Source organism: Natator depressus, chromosome 2 (assembly GCF_965152275.1).
Source record: "Natator depressus isolate rNatDep1 chromosome 2, rNatDep2.hap1, whole genome shotgun sequence".
Classification (NCBI taxonomy): domain Eukaryota; kingdom Metazoa; phylum Chordata; order Testudines; family Cheloniidae; genus Natator; species Natator depressus.
This window is the reverse complement of record NC_134235.1, coordinates 19,170,785-19,186,815: the sequence shown is the minus strand read 5'-3', so window position 1 is coordinate 19,186,815 and position 16,031 is coordinate 19,170,785. Positions and strand designations below refer to the sequence as shown.

General features: G+C 43.8%; 1 long non-coding RNA gene across 1 annotated transcript in view; it reads left to right on the top strand.

Moving 5' to 3' along the window:
* LOC141982104 (uncharacterized) overlaps window positions 1-16,031 on the top strand; it is a 232,432-nt gene that overhangs the window by 194,859 nt on the left and 21,542 nt on the right. The gene's annotated exons all lie outside the window — the stretch shown is intronic.

Sequence of the window (16,031 nt, the reverse complement as noted above, 5' to 3'; positions counted from 1 at the left end):
AAAGCCCTTCAAAGATACTAATAAATCAAACCTCACAGCCTTCGAGGTGTGCAGTTATTATCACTGTTTTCATGGATAAACTGAGGCACAGAAAGATTAAAAGACTTACCTAAAGTCACACAGGAAGCTTATGCCAGAGCTGAGATTCGAATCCAGATCTCCTGACTCCAATCCTGTGCCGTAGGCATTAGAGACTGTGTTTTCCCGCTAGTCTGAATCTTCTCTTTAAATGGCTACGTTATTTGTAATTGCTTAAAAAAAAACCAATTTTAAATGCTCTTTGTATTTTCCACTGATTGCAGAATGCAGTCTCTCAAATGGAGCTTGTTAACCCTGAAGTTCATTGCATGGCTTCGTTCGGTTCTCTGCACACTCACTCGCTAATAAAAGGCACCCCCATTTGGAGTTAGTGACTATCGAATGTACTGTTCTTGGTGTCGTCTTGATGCGGCAGCTGCATAGATGCAGCTCGTTGCCGCTGTACCTTGCTTACCAGAGCTAGGTGTTACAACAACACAGAACATTTCCGGGGTGTCACTTTACTGACCTTCGAAGAAAATTAACAAGCACAATCTCCTCCCCTTCCCCCAAGTGCTGAGTCAAGGCTGCTGCTGTATAACTGAGATAGCATCTCTCATTAACCAAAACCGGAAATTAATTAATGGTTGCAAACATCTGGGTGATAGCTATATTTACACTCTGACGCATAAATACACTAGAATGAGCAGCTACTGTACAGATCTTCAGTTATCTTTGGAGCTACCCTAGGCAACCAGAGTGGTTGAAAGACAAACTAGATAAACTGTGGAGAGCAGAATCCGGTATAGTTATTAAACAATTTGGGGCAGGAGCCTTGTCTTTCTGTGCCTTTGGGTGTAATTACAGTAGGCCAAGCTAAATCCACCCCACCACTTTCAACTTCCTGGCCTAGGCTGTTGCGGTGGAGCTGAACCGCAACTGTGTTCTGTCCCAGAGGTGGGCGCACTTAAGCTGTAGGTCAGGCAGTTACTGTCTAAAACAGGGGTCTCAAACACGTGGATGCAGCCCGTGCTCAGGGGAGAAGGCGGGGGGGGGGGATTTGGGGAAGGGGTTGGAATAGGGGGCAGAGTTGTGGTGGGGACTTTGGGGAAGGGATTGGAATGGGAGCCATGCTACAGGCAGCTTGCCTCAGTTTCCTCTCTTCAAATAAAACTTCCACTTCAAGCTTTTTCTTGGTCAAAAATACCCAACCGCCCATTATTGATAAATGTTAGTAAATGGTGATGACTGATGTAAAGTGACTTCTCTGCGCGTTTATTTTCTGGTGGAAAGAGAGAGAGTGGTGCATAGATTTCTACTCCAGATAGGTAACGGTCGGTTCCCACTTATTCTGTGGGACTGATCTGCCTACGCTAATGGCTCTGCTAGGTTACGTCTTCAGTCAGTTCGAAAGAAGTTTCTTCCTAGAAGTTTAAGATTTTGTCTGCACTAGAAATGCTTCAGCAGCACAGCTGCAGTACTGCACCACTGCTGTAGTGTAGCCACTTAGGGCTTGGCTACACTGGCGAGTTACAGCGCAAGAAAGGAGCCCCGGGTGCACCAGCTCGCTCCCCGTCCACACTGGCAAGGCACGTAGAGCGCTCTGACTCCGCGGCTACAGCGCTGCTGGTACTGCACCTCAGCGAGTGGAATAGCGTTTGCTGTGCCCCCGCTGGAGCACTGCAGTGCCAGTGTGGACGAGGTGTTGCATTACTGCGCTCTGATCAGCCTCCGGAAACGTCCCATAATCCCCGTAAGTCAAGTGCCCACTCTTGTCATTGTTTTTGAATCGCTGCAGGAATGCGGATATGCCCTTTGAAAGCTCCGTTTCTGACAGCCGGCTGCTTATCTCCTCCGAGACAAAGCAAGCCATTAGTGTGGAATGCTGTGTGTGAGAGAGAGGTGTGGGGGAGGAGGGTCTGCTGCTGTCTGAACTTACAAGACAGCATGCTGACATGCTCTCAGCCCCCCAAAAACCCACTCTTTCTCCCCCCACATACAACACACTCCCTGTCACACTCCACCCGCCCCCACCCCCCCATTTGAAAAGCATGTTGCAGTCACGTGCATGCTGGGGTAGCTGCCCAGAATGCACCGCACCCAATGCTGCTGCAAATGTGGCCACGCCAGTGCGCTTGAAACTATCAGTGTGGACAGATGGCAGCGCTTTCCCTGCTGTGCTCTACGAGGGCTGGTTTAACTCAAAGCGCTCTACATCTGCAAGTGTAGCCATGCCCTGACAGCTGATCCACAGGAAGAAGTTACATCAGCACAGCTACATCTCTCACAGGTTGCCACCCTGAGCAATGTAGTTAAAGTGACCTAATCCACGGTGTGGATGGTACTAGGTTAACAGAAGAATTCTTTTGTCAACCTAGCCACGGCCTCTCGGAAGGGTGGATTACCGACAGTGACAGGAGAGCCCCCGTGTCACTGTGGTAAGTGTCTACACTGAAATGCTACAGTGTTTCAGGATTAAGCGCAGGGTGGATTTGATTTAAATCACTCATCAGGAAGACTCAATTTAATCCTGGATTTCTACATAAAAGTGCATTTTTGTTGGTTGTTATAACTTTAATACATATTCTTCACAACTCAGAGATAGATGTAGGTTTCATTTTTAGAAGGTACACCCTACATTTTTTAGGTGATTTATTTTGAAAACGTTACAGATTAGTTTTACAGCTATATCGGAAAATGAATGATTGGTTATTTCATTTACCAAAGGTAATTGAGGCAGACATTTATGAAGTCACTGGGAGGTGAACTGTCTCCAATTCAACAGGTTAATCATTAATATTTGGAAGATTTTCTTGCCATGCTGTATTAGGAGGAGAACATCACCAGACAGACATTTTAAATTGTTTTATTTAACTAAAACAACGTTACGTATTCTGGATTTTTTTTTTCAACAGCAAACATATAATATTTTAACAAAACAAGCATATGAATTTTTGATTTTTAGTTAAACATTCAGGTTTTTTAAAATCAGGGTTGTTTTTGTTAAAATTGTTAAACTAAAACAGTTAAATGAAATCTTTTTTTAAAAAACAAACTTTTTTAAAAAAACAACCACCATTTTTGCTGTTAACAAGCGTGTTGTCTCTGGAGATACAAATCCACAGTTTGAGAACTGCAAAACTAAGCATCTCTGATGGTATCTTCTAGACTGAGCACTGAGTCCCATTGGGTAGATAGAAAGATTAACCTGAAGTATCTATACAGAAGCCCATGGAACCCCGTAAGATTGGGTCCCTAATCCACGAACTATTGGAACTAATTTACAAACTTTTCTTAAACGTTACATGAATATATTGTCTCATGCTATAGAATTAGAATTTATAATCCCTATTCCATGATGAGATATCTTTGAGTTTTAAGGTATCTTAATTAAAACTATCTTAGGATAAGTTTTTTTCCTCAAAAAGCATTTTATCAAAAATATCCAATTTAAATAAAAAAAAAATCCATTTTTTAAAATTGATTTTTATCCACCCTGGTTAAGTGTAGACATATCCTTACCACAGTGGTGGGAGGTGTTCTTCCATCGCTGTAGTTTTCTGTCTACACCAGGTTTTAGGTAGGCTTAATTACATTGCACAGGGTGTGAATGTAATGAAGTGTAGATCAGACCTGTGTCTGGAACTGATGAGTTGGGTTTCTTCAGTTTACAGGAATCCTGTTACAAGCGTCTAATTATATATATATATATATATATATATATAATATACCATTCTCAGCAAAGCAGTGTTTGTGCTAGATTATAGTTGAAGTTAATTCAGTTCAGACTCAGCCTTTATTTTTCACATGATGGTTATTAAAAAAAAAAAATTAAAATGCAGTTTTGATGGATTATTTCAAAAAAGAGAAACCAATAGAAACATATCAAAGCAATAGACTGAAAAATATGTTTGCAAATTAAATACATGCAAGAGAATTTGCAAAGAGAGGGGAGGCTGAGCGTTCCTGGTTCAATTTTAAATGTCTATCTTTCCAGAGGGGCTGTTGCTCTAGTGTAGTGTTTCCCAAACGGTGGGTCCCAGGTGCTCTCACCACTACCTCTGTGTTCTGATTTGCCCTGGGCAGCAGAAGCTCGGAGGAAGCAGCTGGAGTCAGCAAGCGGACAGTCAGCAGTCTGGTAGTGACTGCAGCTCAATAGTAGGGAGAGAGAGGCCGGCTGGCACTGCAGGAAGGGGCAGGGCTGGGAGAGCAATGGGATTGGGATGCTGAGCAAGGAGCTTGGGGGCCGGACAAAGTGGGGAATGGAGGGGGAGGCGGGGTAATGGTGGATCCCCAAAACCACCATACAGTTGGTGGATTGCCTTAGTTTAAAAAAAAAAAAAAAAAAAAAAAAAAGTTTGGGAACCAGTGTTCTAGTGCAGGACATCTGTGTATTTCAGAGATTTTGGCCAATGACCCAAAAGGTGGCTCATTGGTCTCAATATGGCATGTGAAAAATTCCTTGGAACTCCTAGTTCAAATCCCAACACAGCCTTTCATCCTACTCGGGGATATGTGTGCGTGTGTGTGTGTGTGTTTATATATATATATATAGAGAGAGAGAGATCTTTTATATAGAACTTTTCATCAGTAGATCTCAAAGCACTGTATAAAGGATATCAGGATCATTATCCCGATTTTACAGATGGGGAAACGGAAGCACAGGGTGGGAAGAGACTTGCCCAAGCTCATTCAGCAGAGCTAGGAATAGAACCCAGGTCTTCTGCACCCAGTCCAGTGCTCTGTCCACTAGGCCACGCTGCCTCCTGTTTAAATTAAATTCCCAGTCTTTCAAGACTAGATCTCCTCCTAAAAAATGTGTTTTAATCTGATCAGAAGTTATTGGGCTTGATGTACGTATTACTGGGTGCAATTCTGTGTGGCCTGTGTTATGCAGGAGGTCAAGCTAGATGATCCTAATAAGCTCTTCTGACCTTTAAAATCTGTGGAAGTGCTGTTATAAGGAACAAACAAGCATTGTAGTCTTTACAGGTAAGAGCCTAAATGGGTAAGAATGAGATTCAGGTGTGTGCAGAGGGCCAGCAGAATGGTTAAGCTAATCTTAAATGAGATTTAAATGGTGCATAGGCCTTAAATTTACTCCCAATAAATTCTGTTATACAACAAAGTACAAAGAGCAGGGAAATGCTCTGATCTAAGTGTTGGTGACAACAACATATTTTTGCAGGTCTTATCAGGTAATAAGATGGTGATAAGTAAGTGGCCATCTTGGAGCTTAGTGATGGCAGGGGTGGGACTCAGATCCTCCTCTTACCAATACAAAGATCCCTGACACTTGAGCTAATAGTAAGAAGGTGTGTTGTTCCACGCCCTCCCCTTGAATCACCAGTTGTCAGACCCTCTGTTTTGCATCCAGGGAGGAAGGAAGTGTTGCACTGTGGCTTCAGTGTGTTACATCCCCCTCTAGTGGCTGCTCCCCATAGAGGTATTACTTCTCTAGCTCAGGAGGTAGAGAGAGGGGGTTGTGGTTTTGGTTTTGGTCCTGAAGAGCTGAGGTTCAGTCCCCGCTGAGACTCGTCATGAGCCCAAGTGCTGTTGTGGGGAATTTGGTTCTGAACTGACACAGAAGTAGTAATGCTACATACAGAATCAACCACTTCATGACCAATAATGCCCTGGGTTTTCTTACAGCTGTCCTGTCCTAACTGAGTGCAGACCTTCTGCCCTTCTTAGACTGTGAGAGCTGATAAGATAATAGCCTCCAATAGTTTACAAGGGTGTTTTTTTTTTAATTTAATGCAGTAATTGTCCATTTTTTATCTATATGAATATTCTATTTTTTCAGGTCCTCAGTGAGAATGGTTTGAAGTTTATGTGCAGAAGCTTTGCTACCCCCTTTTTAAAACTGCTTAAATATTATAAATGCCAATTTTATGTCAGGAATGTTTCACGCATTATTTGCTTTTTTTGAAAAATTATTTGCATGGCCATCTTGAGAGAGAGAGATTCTTACACCTACCTCAGAAACCAAACCTGCTGTTCTTTGGTCTGGGGAGTTTTTGCAATAGCTCATGTGAAATGGTTCAGTGACTCTCCATTAAAGATTTCAGGGGCAGGGTAAGGGGGAGAGTACAATGCATGTGATTCATATGTGGGATTTTCTCTTCCTTTGTGCAGTGTGAAGTTGTGGAGGTGTTTGGGGTTTTTTTTGTTCCCCCCCCAAGCACCCGTGTGAAACCTCCGATGGAGGCATGTGCTATGACTCAGCCCCCTTGGGAGACCCTTTAGGTGTTCCCCCCGCCCCACCATCAGAGATTTCACATGTTGAGAAAGTCCTCTAAGAGGGTTTTGACTTTTAAATTTTGCGTCTCAGCAGACTTTGCCAAAATGCAGTCAGTGGATGGAAAGGTCATACATTAATGGGTGTGAAAGATTAAGAATTTGCTTTTAGGTGTTGCCTAAGTTAATAAGATGTGTGAAAAAAAGAATAATTTGTTAGTAATCCCAAAGTCTGGCTGCTGTTTTGGCTATAGACAATGCATTGCCAGGAAAGGATCCTGACCAAGTGACCTGCTGCTGTAATGAATCTACTCACAACATGAACCTAGGGTTGTTCCTTTTTCCAGTCTCTTTTTCCTAGGCCAGCAGGGCCTAGGAACATGACAGTCAGAAACGCTGCAGTCTGTGAGTTGTAGAGAGGGCAGCTTAATGCATGCTTTAGGCCCCAATTCAGTAAAACATTTAAGCACATTCTCAGTTTTAAACACATGAGTAATTCCAGCCCTATTCACCAAAGCAGTGGAAGTCTCTGAGGGTTAGGGTTAGGCTTGTGCTTAAAGTTAAGTACATACTTTAGGCCTGCTTTACACATGGATTTTGTATTGGTATGACTATTTTGGTTAATTGTTGCTACCGAGAGAGACACCACTATAATTCCTGGTGTGGATGCGGTTGGCGTACTGGACTGGGACTCAGGAGACCTTGTTCTATTCCAGGCTCTGCTGCTGGCCTGCTGGATGATCTTGGGTAGATCACTTCAATTGCTCCGTGCCTCAGTTTCCCCTTCTATAAGATGGCGATAATGACCTTCTTTGTAAACCATTCAGGCTCCATGGATGAAAAGCATGATGTAAGAGTTAGGTATTACTGTACCAGTATAGCTTATTCCCTTTATAGGAGAGGCTATACTGTAATAAACATTTTTATGCAGCTATAGCTGTGTCCACACCAGGGATCCGAGGGGGTAGATTGTAACACTTTTGATTCTACTGATATACTGAAAGGAATTTATTTTTTTACTGTGTGTGTAGACAAGGCTTTAAGTGCTTTGCTGACAAGTAACGGCATTACTCATGTGCTTAAAGTTAAGGATGTCCTTTTTCTTAAATGCTTTGCTGAATTGGGGCCTTCATGCTGCCATTGGCCATGTTGGTCCCTAACTAGTGCAATGTCTGGGTAACAGTTGTCTTTCATGGAACACTGTCAGACCAGTGAAACTCACTCAGTTACTGTTCATGCCAAGGTGCTTGTTTTTAATTACACTGTTCCTCTGGGACTTCTGCAATCAGATCTTGGAGGGCACTTGGCACCGAAGCAGCGGGATATTTGCACACAATCTATTTCTGTCAGGGGTTATGTCTAGAGCAGTTTATGAGCCTTCTACTACTCTGTTTACAACCATAAAAACATTATGGAATATGTGATATAGCTGCTGGATTTTAGTCCAATTGCTTAGTGCTCCCAAACTGGTACAGCTTCGAAATGCGAGCGAGCACAGCTAATGAAAGGGTCTTGTCCCAATATATTGAAAACCCTCCTTTGCCCAGTCAGGGGAGCAGACCCCTCATTGGGATCTAATGTCTTATCCTCTGTGCTTGCAGAAATCCTAGGCTTTCTGTGTTTAAAGAAGTATGTTTGAGTTAGGCTCTCAGACACTATGTTGATGGGCCCAGTATAAGGATCGGAATGACATAGAATAAAACTTGTAACATATTTGCTTGGTGACTTTGGGGTTTTATATGGAGTTGATATTGTATCCACCTTCACCAATAAATATCGATACCTGCTCCCTTTTGCCTTTGAACCTAATGAAGTCAATGGCGCCCTTGAGGTGAGAAAATGCACAGATGTGAATCATATACCTCGCTTCAGAACAGCTGCTTATAACAGGTTATTTAATAGAGCGTCAAAGCAGAATTGTCCTGTTTCTCTCTTTATCGTGGGGTTTTGGACTGGCTCCAATTCCTTTAGTGAGTGTGTGTTTTTACAGTAAGATATTTTTCAGATGATTCTCCCGTCCGTTTCCTTTCTGCAGTCGTGATTGCCTCTAGATCCTCTGTCGTGCTCCATTATTACTGTCCCAGCTGTGCCCTCTAAATGCTTTCTTGATTTTACTTCTCTATTAATGTTTCCTTTCTTCTTGTTTTCTTAACAGATCTGTCTGGAAAATGTGAACCATGAGACAAGCTGGGTCACTATTAGATAAGTATTACGGATGACTCACATTGTTATGATGTTGATAGGCATGTAGAGTTTGTGTGTGTTTACTTAACAGTACTTAAGTACTGGAGCATAAGTATATATTAAAATATGAGAGGCAGTTGTCCAATGGCTAGAACACAGAGCTGGGAGGTAGGAATCTTGTCTTTTGTCCCTCACTGTTTGACTGGTTGGCCATGTGTCCTTTGGCAAGTCATTTAATTTCTTTGTCCCTCAGTTTATATGTCTATATAGTTAATGCTGATATACTCACCTCCCTCAAGTGGGGCATGGGGAGGGTTAGTTAATTAATATTTGTAAAGTGCCTTGAGACCTACAAATGAAAACACTAGAAGTGCTAAATTATTGTAGTTGTAAATATTTTTAATACTGGCAGTTAGTGGCTTTCCTGTTTGTTTTTTTCTTTCCAGCACCTTATTCCCTTCTCCAGAATAGCGACTGAAAGAGTCCTGAAGCAGGTAAGGAGAGAGCTGTTTTGTTGGGAGCATATTACATTTGTTGCACAAGGGGTGAAATCCTGGCCCCATTAACGTCAATGACAAAACTCTCATTGAATACAGTGAAGATAGGATTTTACCCTGGGAATCTGTGCTTATTATATCATCTGAATTCTTGAATACATTCAGAGAAGAAGGTCCAGGTGATCTGGAACCAGGCTGCTTAATGTGTCCATGTCTGCAAGAGCACAACCAAAGAGTGGCAGAACTTTTTGTACGTCACAAAAGGTTGAAGCTTGAGGCTAAGCTTCAGATTGGTGCATTTTATTTCAAATTTAAGTTTCTCCTCTAGAACCATCAGCAAGAGATTCTCCTTTGGAGCTTCCTTCTCTTTACCCCTGTGTGGAACTACAAGTACACACAAACACGAATAAAACGTGTGTTTCTGGGATGAGTCACTGTCTAGTAGAATTTGCAGAACATCATCCTTATACTCTCTACCTACGCACTAGCCTTCCATGCCAAGAGTTGTTATAGTTAAAACTGATGACACAGGTGATCTACAGGACCTGGTGTAGTGGGGCCCTGTTCCTGAATGAGGCCTCTGTGCATTACCACAATACAAAAAACAAGTAATAATAACAATCAAGAAGCTTCGGCCAGGGAGAACAAATATGTTCGAAGGTGATAGTTGCAAAGACCTGAAGAACTGAATTGGAGAGATACAGGGCACCTAGGAGATGTCAGGAGCTGCGGAGGAGAAGGCTCTGGCATCACCAGCGTCAAAGCTGTGTGGAGGGACAGAATGGAGGTTGGCCTTAAATGAGCGGAGGGGGCAAAGATCTGTGAAGAAGTTGGAGGGAGTCGTGGAGTTTTAAAAACCAAGGCGAGCAGCTTTGACCTGGATGGTGAGCTCCTGAGGGAAGCGTGTGGAGTACAGGGAGCGAGGGAGTCATGTGTGTTTGTACGGGAGAGAGGGCTGGCATGGGCATTCTGTCTTCATGCTTGTTTGTCCTGTTGCTTTGTTTTATTCACCAGTTGTCGGATTTGAATCCCTGTTGTCCATCACAAGTTTCCCTGTCTCTTCTACCTCTAGCGCAGTGTTGGGATCCAGTTACAATCATGTTCCATGTAGTAGTGTAAATGGGAACTTTCCTATGTCCCTGAATGGGATATGCCCAAGACTTTAGCACCATTCAGCACTATAGGTACAATGTTATGCCCTACCCTTGCTACAAAAATGACCCATGTTGTTACTAGCTCAGGGGAAGTGTGTTGTAACAGGGTCCTCAGTCTGATTCTATTTGTTATGTAGATGTGGCCATGTTGTTTGACAATGAAGCAGAGATTGCTTCTATAACCATTTCGGTTCAGGAATCATCATTATCTGTTCATCTGAGGCTGACTCTTCTCACTGCAAAAATGCTGAAATTGGAACCATATCATTGCCCTTAAAAAAAAACAAAACAACATTTTGCTTTCCAGAGAATCTAGATCTTATCTCTCCTCAGTCAATGAGTGCAGGGCACTGGTCTCAGGAATGTTATTGGAGAGATTCTCCAATTTGACATGTCATCCTGCTCCACTGATGGTAAAAATGAGTTTTTAAGAGCTGCTAAAGGCTCTTTGCCATTGCTTGATGGAAATACTCTGAGGGTAAGGCAGTGGAAATCCCAGCCCCTCCCCTCTTTACCTTTTTGGGTATTCTCTGTGGAGGGGAGGATTCCAACCGGAAGTGATATTCTGGTGCTTCCCCTGTGCACTGTCAGAGGTAGAGTTATTCAAATATGGCTCTCAGGCGTATCGCCCTGCTGCACAGTGCAGCTCTGAGTTTGAGGTGGCTAATCAAAGGGGCTTTCCAGTCACATAGGCCATTATTAGTAAGTTAGCACTTAATATGTCTGTGGGTTAAATCTGCGAACTGCGAATGACTTTTACAAACGGCCGCTCAGCCCTGTAAATAATAGACTCTCGCAAAGTTTCCGAGAAGCGTTAACAACTTTCCTAAATATTTTTACCCTCGTGAATTCTCAAATGTTCCTTTGCACTGAGAAGTTTTTGAGAACAACACAGAGCGCGCGCGCGTTCTCTCTCTCTCTCTCTCTCTCTCTCTCTCTCTCTCTCTCTCTCTCTTCTCTCTGAAAAGCTCATCAGGAGGGTGGACAAGGACACCCTTTGTTTAGCAAGGTTTCTCTGTGGTTTCAGTGGCTGGCTAGTGGATACAATTAGAACAGTTTGAATGACTTATGTAGTATATTTATAGGAATTTAAAGGCTGCCATACCAGGTAAGGATAACATTTTCAAAAGCACCTAAGTCCCCTTTTCAAAAGTGGGCATACTTTCTAAATCATGTAGGCCCTTTTGAGCAGGATACTTAGGCTCCTAAGTCACTTAGATGTTTTTGAGAATTTCACCCTACACCTTTACTCCAACTGGTGCAGTGTCCTACTCCTGCCAGGTGCAAATACACCCTCAGGCACCAATAATCATCTGGATACATAGCACTTTTCATTCGAGGATCTCAAAGCATTTTACAAAACTGGTAAATATTGTCATCCCCATTTTTAATATGGGTTAACCTGAGGCTCTGAAACGGAGAAACGAAGTGTGAGGCTGGAAGTAGGCACCCGTGCTGTACACCAGAACTGCACCAGCAGAGCTCCCAGCGCCAGCCACTATCATGGTCCCCTGTTATACCAGGGAGAGGGTTGTGGAGGGAGATGTGCATGCGCAAAACAGCCAAGAGATACTGGTACCGGGACCACAGAGGTGCTATAGCACTAGGTGTTTACTTTACAAAAGCTGGTTGCGTAAATCTTAGTGAATTGAGTGTCTCTTCTGTGTTTGACACTGAAGATCCTCAGGAAACCAAGAGCAGTTTCTCCTTCTCCCAGGGGCCGCTGCATTGATACAAAGTTGCCATTTTCAGTTCAAATGACTTTGACTACGAGCTATCTCAATACTCCACTTTTTAGGATGCTTTAAGTTGCAGAGCGGGATTTCTGTCCATCCTTTTGCTAGACACTGTTGTGAGTTATTGCAGGATCTGATGCAGGAAACTTCTCTCCTAATCGTCAAAACTCTCCTTAAACCCACTCACTAATCTCTGACCCACTATCCACTTTCTCCCTGTGTGCTGAGGCTGTGCTCTGCAATCCTAGCTTCCTCCTGATCCCCACCCATTCTCCCCATGCCAGAGATTCTTTCCGTTTTGGGTGTTTGCCGTCGTGAGATCGTTACCCACTTGCAACTTCATCAGTTTTTAAGCCTCTTCCCCTCCTGCACTGGAACCTCTCAGTCACTTCCCCTCTCTTTTTTTCCCAAACCCGCCCTTTAGTTGGTTTCACTCTCCTTCTCTAGCTTTCTTTGAGAGAGAGAACTGTGAGGGATATTTTTTTTTTTTAAAGGAAGTTCTTTGAGGCCCTCTCACAGGGAGACCCCAAGCTCCATTCAGCCACATAAAGGAAGAAGTTAATATATCTTAGAACTGGGTAGTTCTGTGCATGTTTCAGAACAGAGATCAAGCTCTGCGTGGGGACGAGAGGAAGAGATTTGTATTGGATGGTGTTTGTAAGGCCTTGTCTACAGTAGGTATAAGTATTCCCATATCCTGTATTGGCAAAGCGCACTCCGAGAGTAGACATAGCTTATTCCAGCAGCAGTGAATCCACCCCCATTCCTCTCCCCTCTCCACGCAAAATAAGCTATACCAGCAAAAGCACAGTTTTGCCATCATAACAGCTAGATTTCAGAGTAGCAGCCGTGTTAGTCTGTATCCGCAAAAAGAAAAGGAGTACTTGTGGCACCTTAGAGACTAACAAATTTGTTAGCATAAATTTGTTAGCCTCTAAGGTGCCACAAGTACTCCTTTTCTCATAACAGCTAGGGCCTTCTGCCGGCTGGGGACCATGCCTCGTCACACCTCTCTGAGTGATAGCTGTGCAGGCAGAAGTTTCTAGTGTAGACGTGGTCTTAGAAACCACTTCAACACATGTAGGAACGGAATCCAGTGTGCAAGTATGGGACCTGCAGGGGCTGCTGTGTTCACGTTTAGCCTTCAGGGCATGCTGCAAGAATCCGCTTTGCTTGGGGGCTTGTTAGAGGAATGTTGCTTGAGGCAGACTTTAGGGAAGGTGGTGAATATTTTCCTTTTGCTCTGAGGTTTAATTAGTTACTGCTGTTCTTGGTGGAGATTGCTTTGAGTATTGGTCAGGCTTCCTGGATGTTAGGATAAGTGCCTTTTGCGGGGGTGGTGGTGTTGTACATCTAAATAACTAACAAACACAAAATAGACAAAGGAGAACACTTTGGGGATTGTATTCTTGTGCTCTGCAAGTGAGATGTAATTAAATCTGGTTGGGCCGTAGCACATAGAGAATGGTTAAATCAGTGGTTAAATCAGTGGCTCCGACCCGCATATATCGACAGATCAAACTCATAAATGCAAAGTGTTTTTGAATCATGTCCATTTTAAGCAACTGCTGTAGGGTGAAGACTTGAAATTGGCAAGTCAGTAGAGGAACCGTTTTAAGTTGAGTCTGATTAAGGGAAGTGACAGGCTCAGAGCACGCCCTGGACACCCTCTCAGAAATGCGTCTTGCCCCGGTCAACATTGCATAGTCTTGTCTGATCTGTTTGCTCATGTTCCGTCTGTCTGTTGTGAGATTTTATCCTGCTACCCATCATCGTAGTGTCTGAGCATCTTCCCTGTAAAATCAATAGCACTAGTGAAGTCCCTAGTGGACTGGTCTCCCTTTTCAGGGGTCAAGCTCTGCTTGCAGTGAGGTAAGGTTTTGCCGTTTTTATTTAAATGTTCAATGCACTTGCTCCATGGGATGAGCTTTTAAGCAACCTATCAGTCTACAGAAGAGTTTTTTCTTGTATGGTGAGGCGCATGCCAAAGACAGGAGGTTGGAAGATAAATCACCATGCTCTCAGCCACTTAGCCAATCAGCAGGTACAATGGGTGAAATCTTGGGCTCCATTTGGGTCAATGGCAAAACTCCCAGTGACTTCAGTGGGACCAGGATTTCACCCATTGAGTTGTACCGTCCTTGTACCCCAGGTGAGGAGTGCCTGTTAAAGCACAGAGGAAGGATTCATAGATTCCAGGACCAGAAGGGACCATTGCGATTATCTAGTCTGATCTCCTGTATAACACAGGCCAGAGAACCTTCCCAAAATAAACCAATGGTGCGTGGCTTTATCTCACTAAGCAGGGTTAACACACCAAGGTGTTGCTGATTAACCTCTGTGTCTTAACTCCAGTTAACTTTGCTGGAATCTCCACTTAGTAACTGTACCTTGAGTGAGGGCAGCCACACAGTGAAATATCACTTGAGCTGCTGTGTCCACACTGGCACTGCACTTACTCGTGTGTGTTGCTGGGGCTTCTGGAGGCGCATCCCATGATTCTTAGTGCTGCGGTAATCTGAGACCTCCATGAATTATTTCCCAGCAAATTGTGGGAGAACTTCTGTCCTTCCTGGGCACACGGGGAGTTGTGGGAAGGCACTGGAGGACTAGCAGCACTTGAATGGAACTAGCATGCATCCACACTGCAGAGTGGTCATGTTAGCAGCTGATGAGTTGTGCCAACTCCAGCTTTAGCCTGTGCTCCCAGCTGGGTCAGCCAACATCAGCTTTAAAGCACCACCCCTCTCAAGGGAAGGGTACTTGCATGTGGACAGGACTCCGGTTAGGGCAATGCTCCAATTAGAACTCGGGTTAAGTGTGCAGTGAAGAGAAGCCCCGAGAGCCCCTCCTCATGCTGCTCTCTCTGGGTGAAATTTTTGCCCCAGTGCAGAGAGGTAACAAAATGGCTCTGGAATCACTTCAGTTCCACTTACGTGATGCATGGATTTTGTTCTGGTGCTCTGCATGGGGATGAATTGCACCCTCTCCCAGGCTCATGACATAATAATTACAGAGCCTGTAGACACTTTTCATATGTGGGCTTTAGGATACGTCCCTTTGTGGGGAAAAACAGTCTCCTAGCATTGTACAGTAAAGGTCCCAAGCGCCCTAGCTCACTGGAATGTGTTTGGCTTCTTTTTACTGTACCATAGTATTTGTTTTAAGTGGAGGCATACAGCCAACAATCAGGAGCCCAAGCTCTGTGGACTCAGTGCAGAGGTGCTTCCGCAATCACAACTTTGGTTTCAAAACCAGTCCTGGCTCCCAGTGTCTGTGGAACGGAGCCCAGGTTACTCATTGTGTCAGAAGATGAACATTTAGTGGAAGCCTCCCCCACTGCTGTGTTCCGCTTTCCAGGATCTGGAAAGATTCTTCTATCTTGGCTCGCTGCGATATGCATTTTGCCAGGCTGCCGTGTAGAGAGAGAAGCAGCGCCTATTTCAAGGGGGTAATTTTTATTTTTATGTGGCCATAATCTTAAAATATACAGCAGCTCTTTCTGAGGAGTGACGGCCAGTTACTTTTATGCAAATGCAGGCATTTTCTGCTGCTTATAATTGAATCAATCTAAGAGCTGGCTTCACAGATGGTAGCAGAATCGATGGAGCTTTCAAGGGTACCGCACTGTAGTGTGGACTCGGAAAGAGATGCAAAGAGTTCCTTTCGTTATGCTTCAGGTTGTCAGTATTGGTTTCTTTCCCCACCCTCTGATTTCACATTGAGAAGTTGGGCGGGGGAGGAGGGGGGCATCATAGGGAAAGAAAACTGAGACTTCATAAGGATCATCTAAGGACATAATGGTCTAAGAAAAGTGGAAAGCATTATATCTGGGTGCTAATTCCAGCCATGAGAACCCAGCACAATCCCCCATCCTGCTGTTAAAAACTGACCTCCCCCCCACCACCAATTTCTTCCTGGTGCATACCAAATGATCCAGGGAAGCAGCTTGCTTATCCTGGCCGGTAGTTTGTGTAGGAAGATGTACAGACACTCTTTTCTTAACCTCTGTATTATATAATTTTTTAGCATTAGCTTTAATAAAAATTGTAAATATTTGAGTGAAGATGCCAATGGGCTTCTTGAGCTGCTACTGTTTCAGCAGCATAGTGTGTATTTTTACACTCCTGGTGATGTGCTGTCAAGCCTGCCTCATGCCAGGAATACCAATGAAGGGGAAGGAACATGACCCTGCCGGCTTG